Source organism: Trichechus manatus, unplaced genomic scaffold (genome assembly GCF_000243295.1).
Source record: "Trichechus manatus latirostris isolate Lorelei unplaced genomic scaffold, TriManLat1.0 scaffold00046, whole genome shotgun sequence".
Classification (NCBI taxonomy): Eukaryota; Metazoa; Chordata; class Mammalia; order Sirenia; family Trichechidae; genus Trichechus; species Trichechus manatus.
Window position 1 is genome coordinate 7,523,676 of NW_004443982.1, and position 20,962 is coordinate 7,544,637.

A 20,962-nucleotide genomic window follows, 5' to 3' on the forward strand; every position below is an offset into this window, starting at 1 on the left:
GGATGGCTTTAACAAAGAGAAATTTATTCTCTCACAGTCTAGTAGGCTATAAGTCCAAATTCAAGGCATCAGCTCCAGGGGAAGGCTTTCTCTCTGTGTCAGCTCTGGAGGAAGGTCCTTGTGATGCATCAGTCTTCCTTGGTCTGCGAGCATCTCAGCACAGGAACCTCAGGTCCAAAGGATGTGCTCTGCTCCTGGCACTGCTTTCTTGGTGGTATGAGGTTCCCATGTCTCTCTGCTCACGTCTCTCTTTTATATCTCAAAAGAGATTGGCTTAAGACACTATCTAATCTTGTAGACCTCATCAGTATAACTGCTGCTAATCCATCTTATTACATCATAGTAATAGAGATTACAAAAGTAAAGAAATCACAGTAGATTACAAAAAGGTACACAATCATACAATACTGAGAATCATGACCTAGCCAAGTTGACAGATATTTTTGAGGGACACAATTCAATCTATGACATTCCACCCTTTGGCCCCCCAAAATTCATGTCCTTCTCACCTGTAAAACATATTCATCTCATCATATCATAGCAAAAGTCTTAACTCTTAAGTCCAAAATCCAAAAATTCTTCTTCATCTGTGATATCTAGAATACAAGTTATCTGCTTCCAAAGATACAATGGCAGAACAGGCACAAGTTAGAAATTTCCATTACAAATGGGAGAAACTGGAGGAAACGAAGGCATAACAGGCACCAGGCAAGTTAGCAGAATGCATTACATTAGCCCTCAAGACTTGAAAATAATCCTCTGTTCTCTGAGACGTTTCACACAATAGCCCTGCCCTCCAGACTCTAGGTATTGGCCACAGTCTCCGGGTTCTGAGTGAAGGCCCCTTGGCTCTGGGCTTCAGCTCCACCTTCCAGGCCCACTGGGATGGTAACTCTGCTCTCTCTGCTTTAGGCGTGCCATTCTCCTAGTCCATCTGAGTGGCAGCTCCACCCTTAGAAACACCAGAGGCCATGGCTCCACCTTTTGACACCCCTGAGGTCCTGGCCGTACCTTTTGAGACTGAGGCAGCTCGGCTTCTTGTGTTTCTTGTCTCTTCAGCTTCTGCTCCTGTAGCCTCTCGACCCTCGGGCCTCATGCCCGCATCTGCCCTACTAGCTCTATAGCTCCACCAATAAGTGCCCAGAGGCACCCCACTTCACCAGGAAGCCTCCTGCACACAGGCACTCAGCTCCCTCACTCCGTGCATCAGCAAGCCTAGCTCCACCAATAAGTGTCCGGAGGCATCCCACTCCTCCAGAAAGCCTCCTGCACACAGGCACTCAGGTCTTTCACTCCGTGGGATTGCTCCAGCACTGTCTGGCACTGGTTTCTTGGTTCTGCTGCTTCCAATCCTCTGCTGCTGCCAGTCCTCTATCCATTCAGTTTCAAAAACCACTTCCGCATTTAGGTATCTGTTAGAGCAGCACCCCACTCTCAGTACCAAATTCTGTCTTAGTCATCACAATTCAATCCATGACAGATGGTCTTAGCAAAAGGAAAAGAAAAGGCAGAAGAAAGATACAATGATGAAGGGGCTGTAGCTGGAGTACCAGCAGATGAAGTGGTACCAGCTAAGGAGCCAAAGTGGGACCCGAATACAAAGGAAGGCAGATGGAGTCTCATAGCTTACTGAAGGTTCCTCCTGTATGGGCTAAAGCATGGGGCACCTAGACAGATAAATTTAATAAGATCGAGGAGATCATTCAGGGGTCAGAAGAAAACCCATGAGCCTTTCTGGAATGGCTCATGACAGGATTCCATAAGTAAACAAACATTGACCTTGAAATGCCCCAGAATGGTCCTCTAATCAGTATGACTCTTATTGGGCAGAGTGCTCCTGACATTTGAAGAAAATTGCAGAAGCTAGAAGGAGGACTAGGGACCCTGTCTTTAACTCAATTAGTTGAAATTGCATTTAAGTTCTTTATCAACAGAGATCAGGTAAAAGAGGCTGAGAAAAAGAAAGAAAAAGACCAGGACATGAAGAAACAGGCCAATCTACTGGCTGCTGCTCTAGGATCATCTAGGGGAAGACAACGAGATCAAAGTAAGGACGAGCCCTGACTAAAGAAAAAACAATGTGCATTTTGCAAAGAGGAGGGACACTGGAAGAATGAGTGCCCCAAGATCAAAGAAGGGAAAAGGGCCAGCAAGCTTGAAAGGGGGGGAGAAGCTTTTTCAAGGAGTTATGAAAGAGCAGGAGGAGGACTCTGAATGATGGAGACCAGGGGAGACAACTTTTAACTTCTCTCCTACCGACTCCCTGTTAAAGGTTATGGTAGGGGGACAGCCAGTAGACTTTTTGATTGACACCGGAGCAGCCTTCTTGGTACTCGCCCAGAAGCCTAAAGGGATTGCCTCGATCAGCAGTACTCAGGTTGTCGGGGTGACTGGTATAGAGGTGACTAGATCTTTTTTGCAGCCAATAGACTGTGAAGTAGGAGAAACTAAGTTATCCCACCAGTGTCTATGCATGCCCGAATGCCCGGTCCCCCTTTTTGGGTGGGATTTCCTAAGTAAACTGCGTGCTGAAATCTCTTTTGATGAAAAAGTCTTGTCTCTGACAGTACTGCCAGCAAACACCCAGAAAATACAAGCAGCTCTCTTAGCCTTCACCCAGTCAGTGCTATTCCCAGTGTCCATCTCACCCACAGTTCAAAAAGTGGTTGATGCCATAGCCCCATGAATTTGGGCCAGAGGCAGGCCAGGACGAGCTTGGACTGTCCTCCCTGTTGTCATGGAGCTGTTACCTAGTGTCATGCCTCCTCAGATTGAACAATATCTGCTGAGAGTTGAGGCTCATCTGAGACTACAGGGACTAATCACTCGATACCTGGAGTGGGGACTGTTGTGAGAGTGCCAATCCCCATTCAACACTCCTGTTCTGCGGTGAAGAAGGCATCAGCCACGCTGGCCCAAGATCTAGAGCAGTTATCTCCCCTCAGCTGAGGAGTGGTCCTGCAATATGTGGATGACCTCCTAATAGGAAGTGAGTCTGAAGATGACTGTTACAAATACTATGACTGTCTTTAATTTCTTGGCTGAAGTTGGATACCAAGTGTCCCCAGGAAAGTTACAAGCTAACCTCACAGAGGTAAAATACCTAGGTTTCTTCATCTCCCAAGGGCAAAGGTACTTACTACCTGAAAGGATATAAACGATCTGCTGCTTAGGCCCTCCTAAGACACATAAACGACTCAGAGGATTCCTAGGACTGGCGGGCTTCTGTCACATCTGGATCCCTAATTTTGGGATCTTGGTGCAACCTCTCTATCAGGCTACTCAGGGGGCAGACAGAGATCTTTTCGAATAGACTCCTGAATGTCAATGAGCCTTTAGTGATTTAAAGTCCCAGTTGATGAAAGCCCCAGCCCTAGTGCTGCCAGATTATCAAAAACCCTTTGAATTATATATAGATGAAAGAAGAGGAGTACCCGTTGGTGTATTAACACAGTTGTTGGGACCATGGAGACGCCCTCTCGCCTATTTCTCTAAAAATCTAGACACTGTCTCAAAATATTGGCCGGCCTGTCTCTGAGAGGTTGCCAGCCAGGAAGCTAAGCGAGTGGCTGCTAGTATCTGGCCAATTTGTGTTCTCCTTCCAACCATCTTCACGTCAGATGAACCTCCCCAATATACTCAAGAAGATCTACAGAGAGCCCAAGACTGGGTTGCCACCCAAGAGAGTCAGGGATGGAAACACACCTCTGATGGTAAGACATTCATCCTGGCCAATCAGGTATTTAATTTGATTTTTCATTTACATCAGGCTTCACATTTTGGGAAAGAAACCATGTTTGATTGGGTAACAAAACATGTCTTGGGAGAAAAGCTCATTACAGCCATTCACCATGTGGTTGACACTTGCTTACCTTATGCTGTCAGTAATCCAAAGACTTACGGGCCCAAGATTTCTGGCCCGCAAGGAATAGGACCCTTTCCAGGTGAAATATGGCAAATTGACTTTTGTGAAGTGTTCAACAACTAAACATCAGATGAAATATTTACTGGTGCGTGTGTAGATTCTTTTTCAGGGTGGGTAGAAGCTTTTCCCCGCCAGGCCGAGGTAGCTAGAGAGGTAAACAAGGCCCTTCTGAAAAAAAATCATCCCCCACTTTGGGCTTCCGAGAGGTCTCAGTAGTGACAATGGCACCCATTTTGCATCCACAGTGGTACAACAGGTTTCGGTTGCTTTAGAAATAAAGTGGAAACTCCACACAGCATGGAGACCCCGTCTAGTGGAAAGGTTGAAAGAATGAATCAGACCATAAAACTGTGCCAAGGGACCAGGATGCCCTGGATGGATGCTCTGCCACTGGCCCTCCTCTGAGTCTGTATTGCACCCCAGGGAAAACTTAAAATCAGTTCTTTTGAAATACTTTATGGGAGACCATATTGTCCCAACCAACTCTCCCAGCAGTCCTCCACCTAGCTCCCTAATGTAATGATGTCTAAATATTTGCTTTCTCTAACCAAAATTCTTTCCCAGTTGCATCAGGCAATGTGGATCCAGCCCAAGTTCCCTCTTGAGAGAGCTGCACATTCTTTCCAGCCAGGTGACCAGGCACTCCTTCGAACGTGGAAGGACCGCCTAAGTGGACTGGATGCTTCACCGTACTATTCAGCACTCACACAGCTGTGAAGCTTACAGGAGTTAAACCGTGGATCCATCATCCCTGCTTCAAGCCCTGCCTGGCCTACAGTGACAAGGAGTGGAAAGCCCAACTCATCGACGGCCTGAAGTTAAGACTTTCTAGGGTTAAAAAGTAAAAATGTTTTTGATACTAGCTTGGATGAGATTACTACTAGGTACCAGAGAGACTTCTGCCCGGAGAATCCTTATCCCTGAAATAGACAGTCCCCCTGTCCCCTGTCCCAAATCAGTCCATCCAATGGATGGCTCAAACCCGTCACAGGTAAAAGGCTCAATCTTTTTGCTTGAAACTTTCTGATTTAAGGGACTAGGTTGAAACTTGGGATAGGTGTATATGGCTGCCCAAGCTTCAAAACAGGGGAATACGTGACCCTAATACTTTGCAACATGTTTTCTTCCTTTCAAAATAGGCAATTGAGAGCTTGACATAACTGACTCCATGATGAACCTGTAAGTTTTTTTCTGCCTGTCTTCTCCTTTCTGCATACTTTTGTTAATGGCTTTGTTTTGTTCTGTATGGCCACCTGTGACTTACGGCCCCCCCACATACACATTAGAGCCCAGAAGTCCAGTCTGTAAATCTTTAGCCTGATAAGGAGATGTCTGGCATGTATCTCTTTAGTCTGATAAAGAGTCTCTTGTAATTATCTTGTAATGAATAACTCATCTGGCCATGCCATCTTTGGGCTATGTGCCTAAAAGACACCATGTCCCCCTTATGACAACGATATATAAGCTGTAATGTAAAATTGCTTTTCAGGACTCTACATAAAGACAGCCTGCATTGCTGCTGGACTCCCTGTTGGTGTCACCTCCTAAATAAACTTTCTCTCTCTTTCTGACTTGGAGTACGTTTCATTGGCTTGACTGCTCCAGGGCACGGACCCTAATCGGGCAACAGCATGGTTCTGAAAGCCATGAGTAGCATACATTTGAATACTGTCTACGTGTTTTTTTCCAGAAAGGGTGTTTTTAGATCAGAGATGTCAAATGGGCTTCATCTTAAGAGACCATTCCAATCAATAGGTTCCCAGCATGAAGAAGGGCCAAGACTGCTTTTGGGCTAGGAGGAGGGTGTTGGTATCCTTGCCAGGTAGCCACCACTGGTGCAGCTTGAGTGAGTGGCAGCATGTGTGCATCATTTTGATACATGTGATTTACAAAAATGTCTTTCCCCACTGACTGAAACCATGCACACATTACCCATGTGTGGTCCAACAGCACTAAATCCAAGATTCCCCGTATTCACTACAAGACTTTGACAGCTTTACACCTAATTACAGAGCTGGTAAAGAAAGCTCTATATCCTGAAGGTGGTTTGAACAGCTGCCTGCAATGTTATTGAGATAGATGTCTTTGTTCAAAGTATCGCACTAGGATTTGCTATGTAGGTGGAATCCTGTGGGATGCTGACAGTTTGTGGGAATTTTATATGGAAGGAACTGGGTTAATAAGGTCACCATTTTCCTTTTTTGGCTTAAGCATTATTCTGCTGTGCATGTGTAGAAAAAAAATCTTTCTAATTTCCAGAGCCTGGATTAAATATTTTCATGAAAGAAATCATTGTGACAGCATATGTCAAGAAATGAGTCATGTATGATTTGAAATTCTGTGGATATTTTCCACCAGAATCATAACAACAATAATAATAAAATATTCACACACACACAAAACTTCTCAGAAAGATGATACGCAAGTTGATGCAAGTGCACAGTCTCTGGCTCGAAAGGCAGACATAAATACCTACAGCATGTTCACATCAGTCTCAGACTGGGTCATCAGCAAGATATGATGGAAAGTGCGCGGGCTCAGCAGTCAGAAATACCTTGATGCAAATTCTGACTTCACCATTTTCTAACTATACAACCTAGAATTATTTCCTCAAATCTGAAACAGCAATAATAATAGCTAGTCCCCAAGATTGTTAAAAGGGTTAAATGCAATAATGTACATAAAGCATGTAGTTAAGCGCCTAGTGTATTGCACGGTCTCAATAAATCCAAGTTCCTTTCCTCCATATTACCCCCTAAACCATAATAGCTGAATATCTGACTCTGTCTCTACACCTTCTCTCTAGTTTTCTATTCTATTTTCTGCTGTGAGCAAAAGAAAATGTTGCTTCATTTCTGAATGATCCTCTATGCTTCTGCTCCTGATCCTAGAAAATTCCTTCTGGGAACACAACCCTGTGGCCTCTGTGAACCTCCACATCCTTCTCCACTTTCTGTCACCAGAGGTAGCCCTTGCAGCTTTTCCACCTTGCAGGATTGCCCTAGGCAAGCTACTGACTGATGTTTTTATTAATAATTACAATCTTCAGAAAGGTATGTTACACGGCTGTTGAAAACAATAGTCTGTAACTAGTAGTAAGAAGATTCAAAATTATATATTCCTTTAGGGACTGTGTATTATGCTCCTTGGTGGCAAAGTGGTTAAAGAGCTTGACTGCTAACCAAAAGGCTGGCAGTTTGAATCCATCAGCTGTTCCTTGGTAACCCTGTGGGGCAGTTCTACTCTGTCCTATAGGGTCACTATAAGTCAGAATCGACTCAACTGCAATGGGTTTAGGTCAGGGACTGCTTCTTTGTTCTCTATCCATGTAATTTATCACATATCTGTTGAATGTAACTAAATATTTATCTAATTATTGATTGATTGATTGACTGATAATAGAAGAAAGAAATGGCAGGAACATGGCCAAGGGGTCAGAGAAATAAAGGGTTTGAGAAGCAAGAAACATGAGAAAACCTGGAAAAATAATAGAATGCCAATGGTGGGGTAGATGTGGCTCAGCAGGCTGTAGATTTTTAGCAAAATAAAAATAAATAAGACAAGGAAAAATAAACTCTCGTTGCCACAGTTATCCAAGTTAGTAATGGGCAGTTTGTGGGCCATGAAATGTTTCATTGTGTAGCGCTCTACTTTGCTGGAGTGCACATGGCTTCCCTTATAGCCAGCTAAGCACCCACTTGAGGATTCTTAAGTCCCTCATGAAAATTCTACCCCAGCCAGAAGTAATTTCCAGACTTTATTGTGGTTCTGTTGGGGAATTCTATACACTTTTCACCCCAGAAAAGATTTCAAGTATCACTGAAACCTCAGCTTCAATGACCCAAATACAGTTTTGAAGTGTGATTTTTCAAAAAACTCTTCAAATGCTGGGCAGGTAATGCAGAATGCCACTTTATAAATAGCCACCTGCCCTTTCAGCAGTAACAATGTGCATTGGACTAATAAAAATGATGCTACTTTTATCTGTGTAGTATACCAGATTCTCCTCAGAGAATCCCAGTTTTAGAGACAATGACTTAATTCTAATTTTATGAAAATATCTTTAAATTGGGAATTATCACCAGAAAAGGATTTGGTTATAAAACCAGTACAAAAAAGTGAAGATTATTATCACAATAATACCCATTGCTGTCGAGTCGATTCCAACTCATAGTGACCCTATAGGACAGAGTGGAACTGCCCCATAGGGTTTCCAAGGAGCACCTGGTGGATTCGAACTGCCGACCTTTTGGTGAGCAGCCATAGCTCTTAACCACTACGCCACCAGGGTTTCCATTATTATTATTACAATAAAGACAGAATACAAAAATTCTTCTTACGTTCTCAGATGGTCAGGGACCCCAGTTTGAGAGACATTGCTCTAAAACAGCGGTTCTCAAAGAGCAGTCCCTGGACCAACTGAATCACCCAGTAGCTTGTTAGAAATGCAAATTCCCAGACTCCTTCAGACTTCCTGAATCAGAAACACTGGGGGTGGGGTCCAGCCATAAGCCTCCAGGGATTCTGATACAGGCTTAAGTTAGAGAGACACTGCTCTCTACACTCTCATGGTGATTTGGCTTTTCTTACTCCTAGGCTTTCTTTTTACTCTCAGCACTTTTTTTCCTTTACATCTTTTTTGGCCACAGAAACCTTCCTTCATGAAGCTATCTGTGTACTACTGGCATTATTTCCTGGCCTTTAAAGCAACCCTTCTAAGCTACCAATTTCATACTTTGAAATCCAACAACATTCACTGCACTCTCAGGGTGGTGCAAGGGCAGGGTCGGCATTGGAGAATGATTGCCTCCATTGGCTCATCCTAGTCTGGCCCTGGCGTCCACAGTAGCCATAGGTCTTATTGGAGCTTTATGGCGCAGCTAAGTGGAGGAGAAATAAAGTTTCAAAACTCTAGGTCAGTGTAAAACCAGTTTGGGGGAGGTGTCTGACCTCTTCCAACACCACAAGGTGGGAGAAGAATCAAGATCAACAGCCCAAGGCTGATTCCTGTGAGGCCAAGGTCCAACATGCCCCGTCTCTCCACCATGTTTACCAATTCTGACACCAACCGTCCCTCGCACAGCACTCTCTACTTCTCTGCTGGGTTTGATAATTCCTTGCAATGGCCACACAGAACTCACAGATAATACGATTATGGGGTTTATTAGGGAAGTAACAGTTACAATTCAGGTTCAGGAACACTCAAGATACAGTTCTTCCATCAGGACAGCCTCTTCCCATCTGTGCTCGCAGGCACACCTATCCCTGGCCCTAGGCCTCTCCCCAAAGGCACTCTGCTTTCTCTCTCCATGGGCCGGGAAGCCCACCCGCTGTCTCCTGCTGCCAGGTCTCTGCTTCCAAGTCTCTCCTGCCGCTGCTTCTCACCTTCTTCAGGGCTACAACTTGCTCTCACTCTCTCTTTCTGTCTCTCTCGGTCTCCAGCTTCCGGGAACTTCTCAGTGAAGGGATCCCGGGTCCAAAGGACATGATTTCCGCTCCTGGATGTTCTTCCTTGGTGGTGGTAGGATCCTCCTCTCTGCTCTGGAATTGGCTCTCTTTTAAGGCAAAACTGACCAATCCCCTTGGTGGGCCATAATTACCTTATCACATCAAATGAAAAAACCCGTTGCTGTCGAGTCGATTCCGACTCATGGCGACCCTATATGACAGAGTAGAACTGCCCCATAGGGTTTCCAAGGAGCAGCTGGTGGATTTGAACTGCCGACCTTTTGGTTAGCAGCCATATCGCTTAACCACTGCACCACCTGGGCTCCACCTTATCACACAGTCCCGCCCAAGATGGCATTTAAAAAAAAATGCATATCGTGTTCTGGTGCTTTTGGCAAATAATATGAAGTGATATTATGAAGACTTCTTACAGCTCCTAAGTTTTAGGAAGGGTTCAGTTGGAGGAATGGGCTAAATATTTTTATTTGTGGGGCAGAAATAAGTGGATAAAGGCATAAAGATATTAGAAATCTAAGTACTGACTTCAGTGCTATTGATTACATTTGTGTGGTCTTTCTAGCCATGGTCTTGTTACTCCCACCAGGTGATTGGGCGGGACCGGTTTATTTGCCAGGTAAACAAATCAGCATGTGAAGGCCTCATGCACAAAAGACGTAAATATTTCCTAATCAGTATCACTGACTCCTAGTACAAGAATCATCATTTTAGAAGTTTTCAAAACCTTTGCTATGGGGGCTTAGATTCCAGCAACATGGGCTGAGGGCAGGGAGGAATGGAACGATTGAAAAATCATCAGGAAGGAGACCTGGGGTCAATTATAGCTCTTCCAGAAGTCCATTGTGGGACCACATAAAAATCACTTAACCTCAAAAACCAGACCTACTGGACTGGTTGAGAGTGGAGGACACCCCCAGAGTATTGCCCTGGGATACTCTTCCAACCTTGAATCAAAACTAACCCCTGAGGTCTTCTTATAGCTAAACAACAGATTGGCTCAAAAAATAATGAATATCACCTTAAGTACTGTGCTCCTTTAAAAAGTTACCTAAATGAGATCAAATGGTCAACAATTAATTTAAAACAAAGATGAGAATATAAGGGGGCAGAGAAACTTAGACTAATGGAAACAGAACCACCAGAATGGAAATAATGAGAATGTTCACACATTGTGAAGAATGTAACCAATGTCACTAAACAACTTGTTTGTGTAGAAATGGTTGAATGGGAATTTAAACTGCTGTGTAAACCTTCACCGAAAACACAATAAAATATTATATTTTTTAAAAAAGTCTCTTAACCTCTCAATCCTACATTTTCCCTTTATTCTTGTTTTGATAATGTCTAAAAGCCCCTGAACCCCCCATGACTCAAATCCTCTATTATGTACAGAGTACTGGATCCCTTTTTCTCCCTCCATTCCAAGACATTGGTCAACTGTGTGAAGAATACAGTTTTGATACCAGACTGGGTAGTAATGGTGGAGTTGTGCTGCTCACCAACTGCTCCTAAGTGCTGTGGTTTGGAGTTGCCTCCTCCTTGGAAGGATGTGACCATTCATCACCCTTCAAGCTCCCTCTCAGGCAGCCCACTTGTGATTCAGGAATATTCTTTGCCGTACAACAGGCCTCTCCCACCTGACATTCCTTCAGAGAGAGAAGCATGGCTTTAGTTTCACAGTATGATGAGGTTAAATGCAATTCTACTCCTAGGACAATGGCTCTCAACCTTGGCTGCACATTTGCATTGCCTGGGGAATTTTAAAAAAATATCAATGCCTAGGTCTCATCCCTAGAGATTCTGATATTGATCACTGGCCTAGGATACAGCCTAGGCATTGGAGTTTTTAAAAGCTCTCCAAATGCAACCAGGCTCCAGAACTACTGCCGAGGTGATGTAGTACGGCGATGCAAAAACCCACTCAAGTATCAGTGACTGGCCTCAGATGCTTCTTGAAGATGTATATTAAAATGAAGGAGGGGAAAAATCATGTAGGAAGAGGAGGGAAGGAGAAATGAATGGCTGAAGGAGGAAGAATTAGGCAGGTACTTAAGACAATCTCCACTGTCCCCATAAAGCAGATGCTGAAGAAATGCATCCTGCTGGTGGAGTGGTGATTCTGTGCAGGCAGCTTGGCTTCTGGCTTCACCAGAGCCAGGAGACAAGAAAGCCAATCCCGTGCAGAGGTGTGCCTGTTTTCCATCTGGCTGTCTACTGTATCTCCCTAAATACTGCCTAGTGTGGGCACCTCTAAGGGGGCACACTTTTCTCTGTGTACCACACCAAGCTTGGCACATGTGCTCAAGGACAAAGCTGGGCTGCAGAAGACAGGAGCCCCCCCACTCCCAGCAGACCACCTGATTTGGTAGCCAGCAGACTCCAGTCACAAACAAATGATTGCGTTTCCTGAGGCTGTGCTTTGTCTCTCCTTGCAAAACAGGCTCTTAGGCAGTTTAAGAGAAGCTGTCTGGTGAAGGCATTTCTTTGGTTGAGGTATTACACTAAAAGTAGTAGCCTGAGAACAAGATAGTATTAGAAACTGCCAAGCCCATAAACTCCAGGGCAATCAGACACCTTATTTTATACAGCACGTTAAAGTTTACCAAACAGTTCTACATACTCTAACTCATTTAGATTGGGGTTCTGAGCATGTCCACAAGGTAGGTAAGGTATTAATAATCCCCTTTGGTACATGAAGGGGTCCCTGGGTGGTGCAAACAGTTAAGTGCTTAACTACTAACTGAAAGTTTGCCAGTTCAAACCCACCAGAGGTGCTTCCAAGGGAAGGCCTGGAGATCTGCTTCTGAAAGATCACAGTCATGAAAACTCTATGGAACAGTTCTACTCTGCACACACAGGGTCACCATGAGTTGGAATTGACTTGATGGTAACTCTTTTTTTTTTTTTTTTTGGTACATGAGGACACAAAGTCTCAGAGTGGTGTAGTAACTGGTCCAAGGTGTCACAGCCATTGTGTTGGTTCTGGATCTACTTGCTCTCAGTCCATTCTTGTTGTCTTTCCTCTCTTCTGCTTTGTATGGCAGGGGGGTCGACCCTTGCAGGCCATATTTATCAGGAGGCTCCTGTTGTCAACAGGATTAAGCCAATGGAAGGAATTGGGTGGGAGATGGAGTGGGGGACAGAGAATTTAGGCCGCCCCTCTATGCCTGGGGTGGCTTTTCCTGCAGGGGTTGTGTCTTTTCCCTGAATAGACAGACCCATCCTGGTGCCAGTTTACGCAGTTTGATTCCAGTTCTTCCGTGCCTATGTCTTCACCTCCTCCCTTTATCCCTCTCTTTTTGTGGTTTCCTGCTGTTGCTAATCTCTGAGTTGCCAAGTTGTCTGTTTGGCTTGTCCGCGATTCCTTTACCTGAGTAACCAGCTCCCTGCATTAAAGTCCTCTGTGTTAAAAGCACGCAACAGGTTTCTGTTTATTGGCTAGACTGTATCAGGCAGGGTCCTGGCAGGAAACAGATGGCGCACACCACAGGGTAACTGAAGGGAGCTTAATGAGAGACTGTTTACACTGATGCGGGCAGGCGGAAGGGAGCTGACAGGGGATGATGGTGAATTACTAGGGACTCACTTTCCTTGGGCCAGCAAAGACAAGGGGAGGAAACGTATTACCGGAACCAAGTAAGAGCTATAGTCTTGGAAGAGGGGTTGCTTGACAAGACTGGTGACTTGTAGGTATAGAACACAGGCACTGACAAAATTGCATCTCAACAGGGAGTGAGGCAGGGGAAGAAATACACCATTCTCTGCTCCCACCCTCCTGCTGGTGCTTCCCGCTGACCAAACTCAACTAAATACCGGAGGGCAAAGGTGATGCAGTTCACAGAAGTCAGTCCACAGGGGTACAGTGAAAGGCAGAGAAGGGTAGAGAGAAGATCTTTGGGGGCAGAGGGGGATAGAGGTGTAGGGAAAGGCAAATGGAGAGCAACCAGCTGAATCTGACTAATGCAGACAAGAAAAGACTGAGTCAGGACTAGCACCTTGATACTCTAATTTCAGATACAGTGAAACCTGTGAAAGTTGGAACTCGATGGGACAGCCTTGTTTTTCCAGGTCTTGCAAGTTTTCTGCCTTTCACAGGGTGCAGTCTTACCACTTTTAGTGAAAAATATTTGAATTTTCCTTCTCTAACAGGTTTCTGCCTTATACAGGTTCTGGCTTTCAAAGGTTTTACTGTACCAAGTTTGTTCCACTTCACCAGGTTGAACAGATGCAAAATAAATACAAAACTTAAATCCTTACTTCTGTTTTTGATTACTTTTACTGCACAGAATGTGTTCAGTATTTAGGTGATCCAATCTTTTATTTGTTACCTTGGATGCTAAAGCCCTTTTTGGGCAAGGTGCCTTAAAAAAAAAGTTGCCATTGAGTTGATTCTGACTCATGGCGACCCCATGTGTATCACAGAAGAACTTTGCTCTATAGGATTTTCAATGGCTGATTTTTTGGAAGTAGATCGCCAGGCCTTTCTTTTGAGGTGCCTCTGGGCATACTCAAACCTCCAACCTTTAGGTTAGCAGCCAAGCATGTTAACTGTTTGCACCACCCAGGTACTCCATGCCTTCAGAGGGACAATTTATTCAGGTGACACTGATAGATCTTCTAAAAATAATCTCATTCTGGTTGAGGAGATTTTGGGTAGTTCTGATTTTTCTCATTTTAGTCTGTGAGTGTGGCTTTGTTCTCAATGGGCAAATAATTTTATAATCAGAAAAAATCATACTATTTTAATTTTGGTGTTTAGAAAAAGATTATTTTCTGGACAACTCCAACCACCGACCTCATTTCTCAATTACAAACAGCATTCCTGAGTATTTACAAATAAGGAATTTCCTCATTTTATACCAAGGAAACTTGTGCCACAAAGGAAAGTGAATTGTCCCAAGTATCCCTGCCAGTTAGGGGCAGAGCTGGGACTAGACCCAGGTCTCTTGCTTCCCACCCACACTGGTGTTCTTTCTAATCCACCACTACTTGGCACCACTGCCTGGCTCTGCAGAAAGCAATATTCTATGCCTTTTCCCCTGAAAACTTCTGTTAGACTAAATGCTAATGGACTTTCAGGAAGAAGAAACAGAGAGGGCAAGGGGGTGGAGGGTAAACTGCAGCTGGCTTCAAGAAGAGGCTCAGAGGGGGGTGGACAACAACAACATGGGGGGTGTAGCTCTGAGGAGAGCTGTCTAGAGGAGGATGAGAGCTCAGCGACCAACAAACAAAAATAAACGCAGAAAACTGACTATCCATTGCTGTTCCCTTGGCAAATGCATCTGAAATTTTTTTTCTTTTTTTTTTTTTTAACTAAAACCAACATCTGTGGAACTATAATGGGCTAGGGTTTTGCCAGACAAAGTGCTTTATTGGTTTCTGCATGTTGTGAGGGCACCCTCCCCCCACTCAGCAGCAGGGGCCTTTTATAGACAGATGCTTTGTCTCAGGAGGAATGCTCCATTGAAATGGATTACGTCGTGTTCTAGACTAGAGTGAATCTGGTAACGTATGGGAGAATGCCAGAGAATGTTCCTTATAATTTCACTCAGGTCCATTTGAGTACTTCACATTTATGTATGTCTGAGAATCCAGTCTGACTTTAAGTGACATACCTGTGTGTCTGGGCCAAAATGTCATCTTAAGTGGCTGAAAGCACAGGCACATAGGCCAGAGTAACCTTGGAGAATCTAGAGAAAGTGAAGTGGAGGTGGGGGTTGGGGAGAGGGTGTACAACATCATGAGAAAAACGAAACAAGCCTCACTGCCTGGAAAAGTACTGCTCACTCCTCACAGCACTGGTCACTCAATATTTAGAATCACACCAAAAACCAAACCCTTTGAGGTTGAGTCGACTCGGACTCAGCAACCCTATAGGACAGAGTAGAATTGCCCCATTGGGTTTCCAAGGAGAGGCTGGTGGATTCCAACTGCAAACCTTTTAGTTTAGCAGCTGAGTTCTTAACCACTACACCACCAGGGCTCCATTTAGACCCACAGAACACCACAAAATATTCCAGTGGCTATAAGCAGAAGGATTTGGAAACTCAGGGTGATGCAAATGGTTAAGCATTGAACTACTAGCCAAAAGGTTAGAGGTCCGAGTCCACCCAGAGGTGCCTAGGAAGAAAGGTCTGGTGATCTACTTCCAAAAAATCAGCCATTGAAAACCCTGTGGCACAGTTCTGACACACATGGCATCACCATGAGTCAGAGTCACCTAGAAGGCAACCAGTTAACTACTTACACAAATATAAGGTATTATGTAACTCAAAGAATTTAATCATTTTTGGTGGAATCCTAGGCCCTTCCTGTTGCCACTCTTTATACTGTGACATGTTCTGCATACATAACATGGTCTAGGCAGAAATCAATCAGGGGGTGGAAGGGGATCTGTTTATCTGATTTTTCCTATGCTATTGTGAGCACCAAAATTATTACTAAAACAGCAGAATGAGATCAACTCAGTCCAAGTAAGTGTCTGTGACAATTACTGAGGAGTTTCTCTAGTTCTGGACTTTATGAAGTAAATGAAAGAGAAAGTTTAGACAGACGTATCTGAATCTATACAAAAATCCATTAGAGAGAGGGCAGGTAAATATGGTCTCTGTAGCCAAGGATTAAAAAATTGTTGGCTAAGCAAAACAAAATCATGTCACAAACTGTCCAGTTGATACTGTTGTTAGGTGCTGTTGAGTCGGTTCCACCTCATAAAGACCTCATGCACAACAGAACAAAACACTGCCCAGTCCTGCACCATCCTCACAATTGTTGCTATGCTTGAGCCCATTTTTGCAACTGTGTCAATCCATCTCACTGAGGGTCTTCCTCTTTTTCCCTGACCCTCTATTTTACCAAGCATGATGTCCTTCTCCAGAGACTGGTCCCTCCTGATAACATGACCAAAGTAAGTGAGATGAAGTCTCGCCATCCTCACTTCTAAGGAGCATTCTGCTTGTACACCTTCCAAGACAGATTTGTTCATTCCTTTCGCAGACCATTGTATATTCAATGTTCTTCACCAACACCACAACTCAAAGGCGTCAATTCTTCTTCGGTCTTCCTTATTCATTGTCCAGCTTTCGCATGCATATGAGGCAACTGAAAACATGGCTTGGGTCAGGCCCACCTTAGTCCTCAAGGTGACTTCTTCACTTTTCAACACTTCAAAGAGGTCTTTTGCAGCCAATTGCCCAATGCAGTGAGTCTTTTGATTTCTTGACTGCTGCTTCTATGGATGTTGATTCTAGATCCAAGTAAAATGAAATCCTTGACAACCTCAATCTTTTCTCTGTTTATCATCATGTTGCTTATTGGTCCAGTAGTGAGGATTTTTGTTTTCTTTATGTTGAGGTGTAATCCATATGAAGGTTGTGATCTTTGATCTTCATCAGGAAGTGTTTCAAGTCCTCTTTACTTTCAGCAAGCAAGGTTATGTCATCTGCATAACGCAGGTCGTTAATGAGTCTTCCTCCAATCCTGATGCCCCGTTCTTCTTCATATAGTCCAGCTTCTCAATAATATTCTCAGTAATATTCCTATTAATATTTCTTAATTATACCTGCTTCAATTGTAATAATCAAGACAATTACAGAAGCAAGGTCAAGTGATAGCTACACTTCTGCCTCCCTCTACCAACAGAAAGTTCTTTCTTCACTGGCCCAGAGGGAACAAGTCAAATACACAATCTGGGGGCCTTTCCAGTGACATCGCTAGTCATCCCCCAGATAGCCACCTTTCCAGCACAATCACTGGATTCCCCCTGCCAGCTCAGAAACACGGATGAGAAACTGTACCTACTGTTACCCCCTCAGCTTTCAGTGTCATGTGTTTAGCATTTACCATTTTTAGTACCCCAAATCAGTACTTGTGGCTTCACGAGAGTGTTTTCTAATTTGCAAGTCTCATAATGTGGACAGTTTGACAAAGATGAACCACATATTTAGAAATTGCCTTGGTTGAAATAAAATTTGAATTACAAACTGGGGGGCCAAGATGGCGGAGTAGTCAGACGCTTCCAGTGGACCCTCTTACAACAAAGACCCGAAAAAACAAGTGATTCGATTATATATGGCAATCTGGGAGCCCTGAACATCAAAGGCAGATTTGAGAAACCAGACTGACCGGCAGCGGGAGGGAGAGATGGTTCGAAGCAGCAAGCAGTTGCCAGACCTGACCCAGTGAGAGCCTGAGCCTTTCAGGCCTGATCAGTTCGGTGGTGAGGGGTGAGGCAGGCAAGCAGCTGTGCTTGAGAGGCACGTTTCTACACTGGGAGAGACCCAGCACCAGAGACTCTACACAGCCACCCAGAACCAGTGAGAAGCAGCCCTCCACGAAAGATAAGTACTTGCCTACCACTTACTGCCTGAATCAAAAGCACCCCCATTAGGGAGAAACCTCTCTCCCATTTACCTCTCTATTCCCTGCTCTGCACTGGGTCCTGGACCAGATTCAGCAATTGCCAAATCCCCTGGGCCGGAAGTAGGATCCGTCACATGCCCGGAGCCATTCTCCCTGCCTTGGTGAGTGAACAAATTAACAAACGGGGAAAAAATAAACTGCCAGCTCCCCTAAGCCAGGAACCCAGAGTAGGCACAGCTCCTTTGCCTAGGCACAGGCTTAAGGGATTCACGTACTTTGAGTGCCTTTCCCCCTGCATAGACTTGTGTGGACCTGTCTCAACAGCGTAGGCCCTCATTACCACAGTACAGCAGGGTATATATCAGAACTCTAACTTCAACTGTTTCAGCTGTGAAGTGGCAGGTTCTTGACATTTGACACTGCTCTGCCCATTAAGCAGGGTCTTCACCTACCCACATCAGGGGCCTGAGGACTGGTGACTCCACCCATGCCACCTAGCTACCTGCAAGAGAGGCCCATGAATAAGAGGTGCCCCTCAGTCCTTACAGCCAACAGCATTAGGTGCTCATAGTCCGGCGGCAAAACCAACCCACCTATGCACTCTAAGGAACAGGGACAGGCCTTCCTCCTGGACACTCAGGGGTGGCCGTCAGCCCCCTGCCTTGCTCAGCGTGTGTTCCTCTGTTGCAGCCAGATGCCTGTGCCTACACCAATCACCCATGCCTGTCTAGGACTGTAAGTAAGAGCCTACACCACACACTTGGTGGCTATCTACCTGGGCACCTGAGCTGAATCCATACAGGAGATGTGGGCAGACTCCTGCTCTCACATACGTAGTAGAAGATCTAACCACCTGGTGACAGGACACTAGAGCTACAAAGGCGCCAATAATCAAGCTAGATCTTACAAGCAGCCTATTTGGGCATAACAAAACAAAACAAGAAGCAAGGACACAGTCAGCAAACATAAAATAAATAAATGTAATCACTTATTGATGGCTCGGAGACAACAGTCAATATCAAATCACATAAAGAGGCAATCCATGATGGCTTCAGCAAGCTCCCAAAATAAAGACTCTAGAAATTTTACAGAGGAGGAAAATTTCTTGGAATTACCGGAGGCAGAATACAAAAGATTAGTACACAGAACTCTTCAAGAAATTAGGAAGGAAATTAAGCAAAACGCAAAACACACGATAGAGGAAATTAAGAAGATTAGAGAAGAGCATAATGACAAATTTAACAGGCTGCAAGAATCCATAGAGAGACAGCAATCGGAAATCCAGGTGATTAACAATAAAATTTCAGAATTAGACAACTCAACAGAAAGTCATAGGAGCAGAAGTGAGGCAATGGAAGTCAGAATTAGTGAGACTGAAGACAAAGCACTTGACACCAACTTATGTGAGGAAAAATCAGATAAAAGGATTAAAAAAATGAAGAAATCCTAAGAATTATGTGGGACTCTATCAAGAGGAATAACCTACGAGTGATTGGAGTACCAGAACAGGAAGGGATAACAGAAAATACAGAGAGAATTCTTGAAGATTTGTTGGCAGAAAACTTCCCTGATATCTTGAAAGATGACAAGATATCTATCCAGGATGCTCATTGAAACCCACATAAGGTAGATCCCAAAAGAAAGTCTCAAAGACTTACTATAATCAAACTTGCCAAAATCAAAGATAAAAGAGAATTTTAAGAGCGGCTAGGAAGAAACAAAAAGTCATCTACAAAGGAGAGTCAATAAGAATAAGCTCAGACTACCCAGCAGAAACCACGCAGGCAAGAAGGCAATGGGATGACATATATAAAGCCTTGAAGGAAAAAAAAATGCCAACCAAGAATTATATATCCAATAAAACTGTCTCTCAAATAGGATGGCGAAATTAGGGCATTTCCAGATAAACAGTAGTTTAGGGAATTTACAAAAACCAAACCAAAATAAGAAGAAATACTAAAGGGAGTCCTCTGGTTAGAAAATCAGTAACATCAGATAACAACAGAAGACTAGAACACAGGACAGAGCAACCAGGTATCAACCCAGATAGGGAAGTCACAAAAGAAAAATCAAAGCTAAAACACTGAAAATAAAGAAAAAGATGTCAATATGTAAAAGATGACAACACTAACCAAAATAGAGACTTAAAAAATGTAGGCATCGATTTTTCATATGGAGAGGAAGTCAAGGTGATATAAAGAAATAAAAGACTGGTATAAACTTAGAAAAATGGGGTAAATATTAAGGTAACCACAAAGGAAACTAATAATCCTACAAGTCAAACTAAAAAACTAGAAAAATATAAAGACTCAGCAAACATAAAATCAACAACAATGAAAAAGATAAAAACAGAATACATAAAGAAAAATGACTCAGCACAGAAAATTAAGTGGAACAAAGAAACTCTCAACAACACACAAAAACAGACATCAAAATGACAGCACTAAACTCGTACCTATCAATAATTATGCTGAATGTAAATGGACTAAATGCACCAATAAAGAGACAGAGAGTGGCAGATTGGATAAAAAAACACGGTCTGTCTATATGCTGCCTACTAGAGACACACTTTAGACTTAAAGACACAAAGAAACTAAAGCTCAAAGGATGGAAAAAAAAATATATCAAGCAAACAACACACAAAAAAAGAGCAGGAGTGGCAATACTAATCTCTGACAAAATAGACTTTAAAGTAAAATCCACCGCAAAGGATAAGTAAGGACACTATATAATGATTAAAGGGTCAATACACCAGGAGGACATAACTATAATAAATGTTTACACACCCAAAGACAGGGCTCCAAAATACATAAAACAAATTCTAACTGCACTGAAAAGAGAGAGAGAAAGCTCCACAATAGTACTAGGAGACTTCAACACACCACTTTCGGTGAAGGACAGAACAGCCAGACAGAAGCTCATCAAAGACATGGAAGAGCTAAATGCTAAAATCAACCAAATTGATCTCCTAGACATATACTGAACACTCCACCCAACAGCAGCCAAGTATAACTTTCTTTTCCAACGCACATGGAACATTCTCCAGAATAGACCACATATTAGGCCAGAAAGCAAGCCTTAACAAAATCCAAAGCATCGAAATATAACAAAGCATCTTTTCTGACCATAAAGCCATTAAAGTAGAAATCAACAACAAAAAAAGTAAGGATAAAAAATGAAACACATGGAAACTGAACAATACCTTGCTCA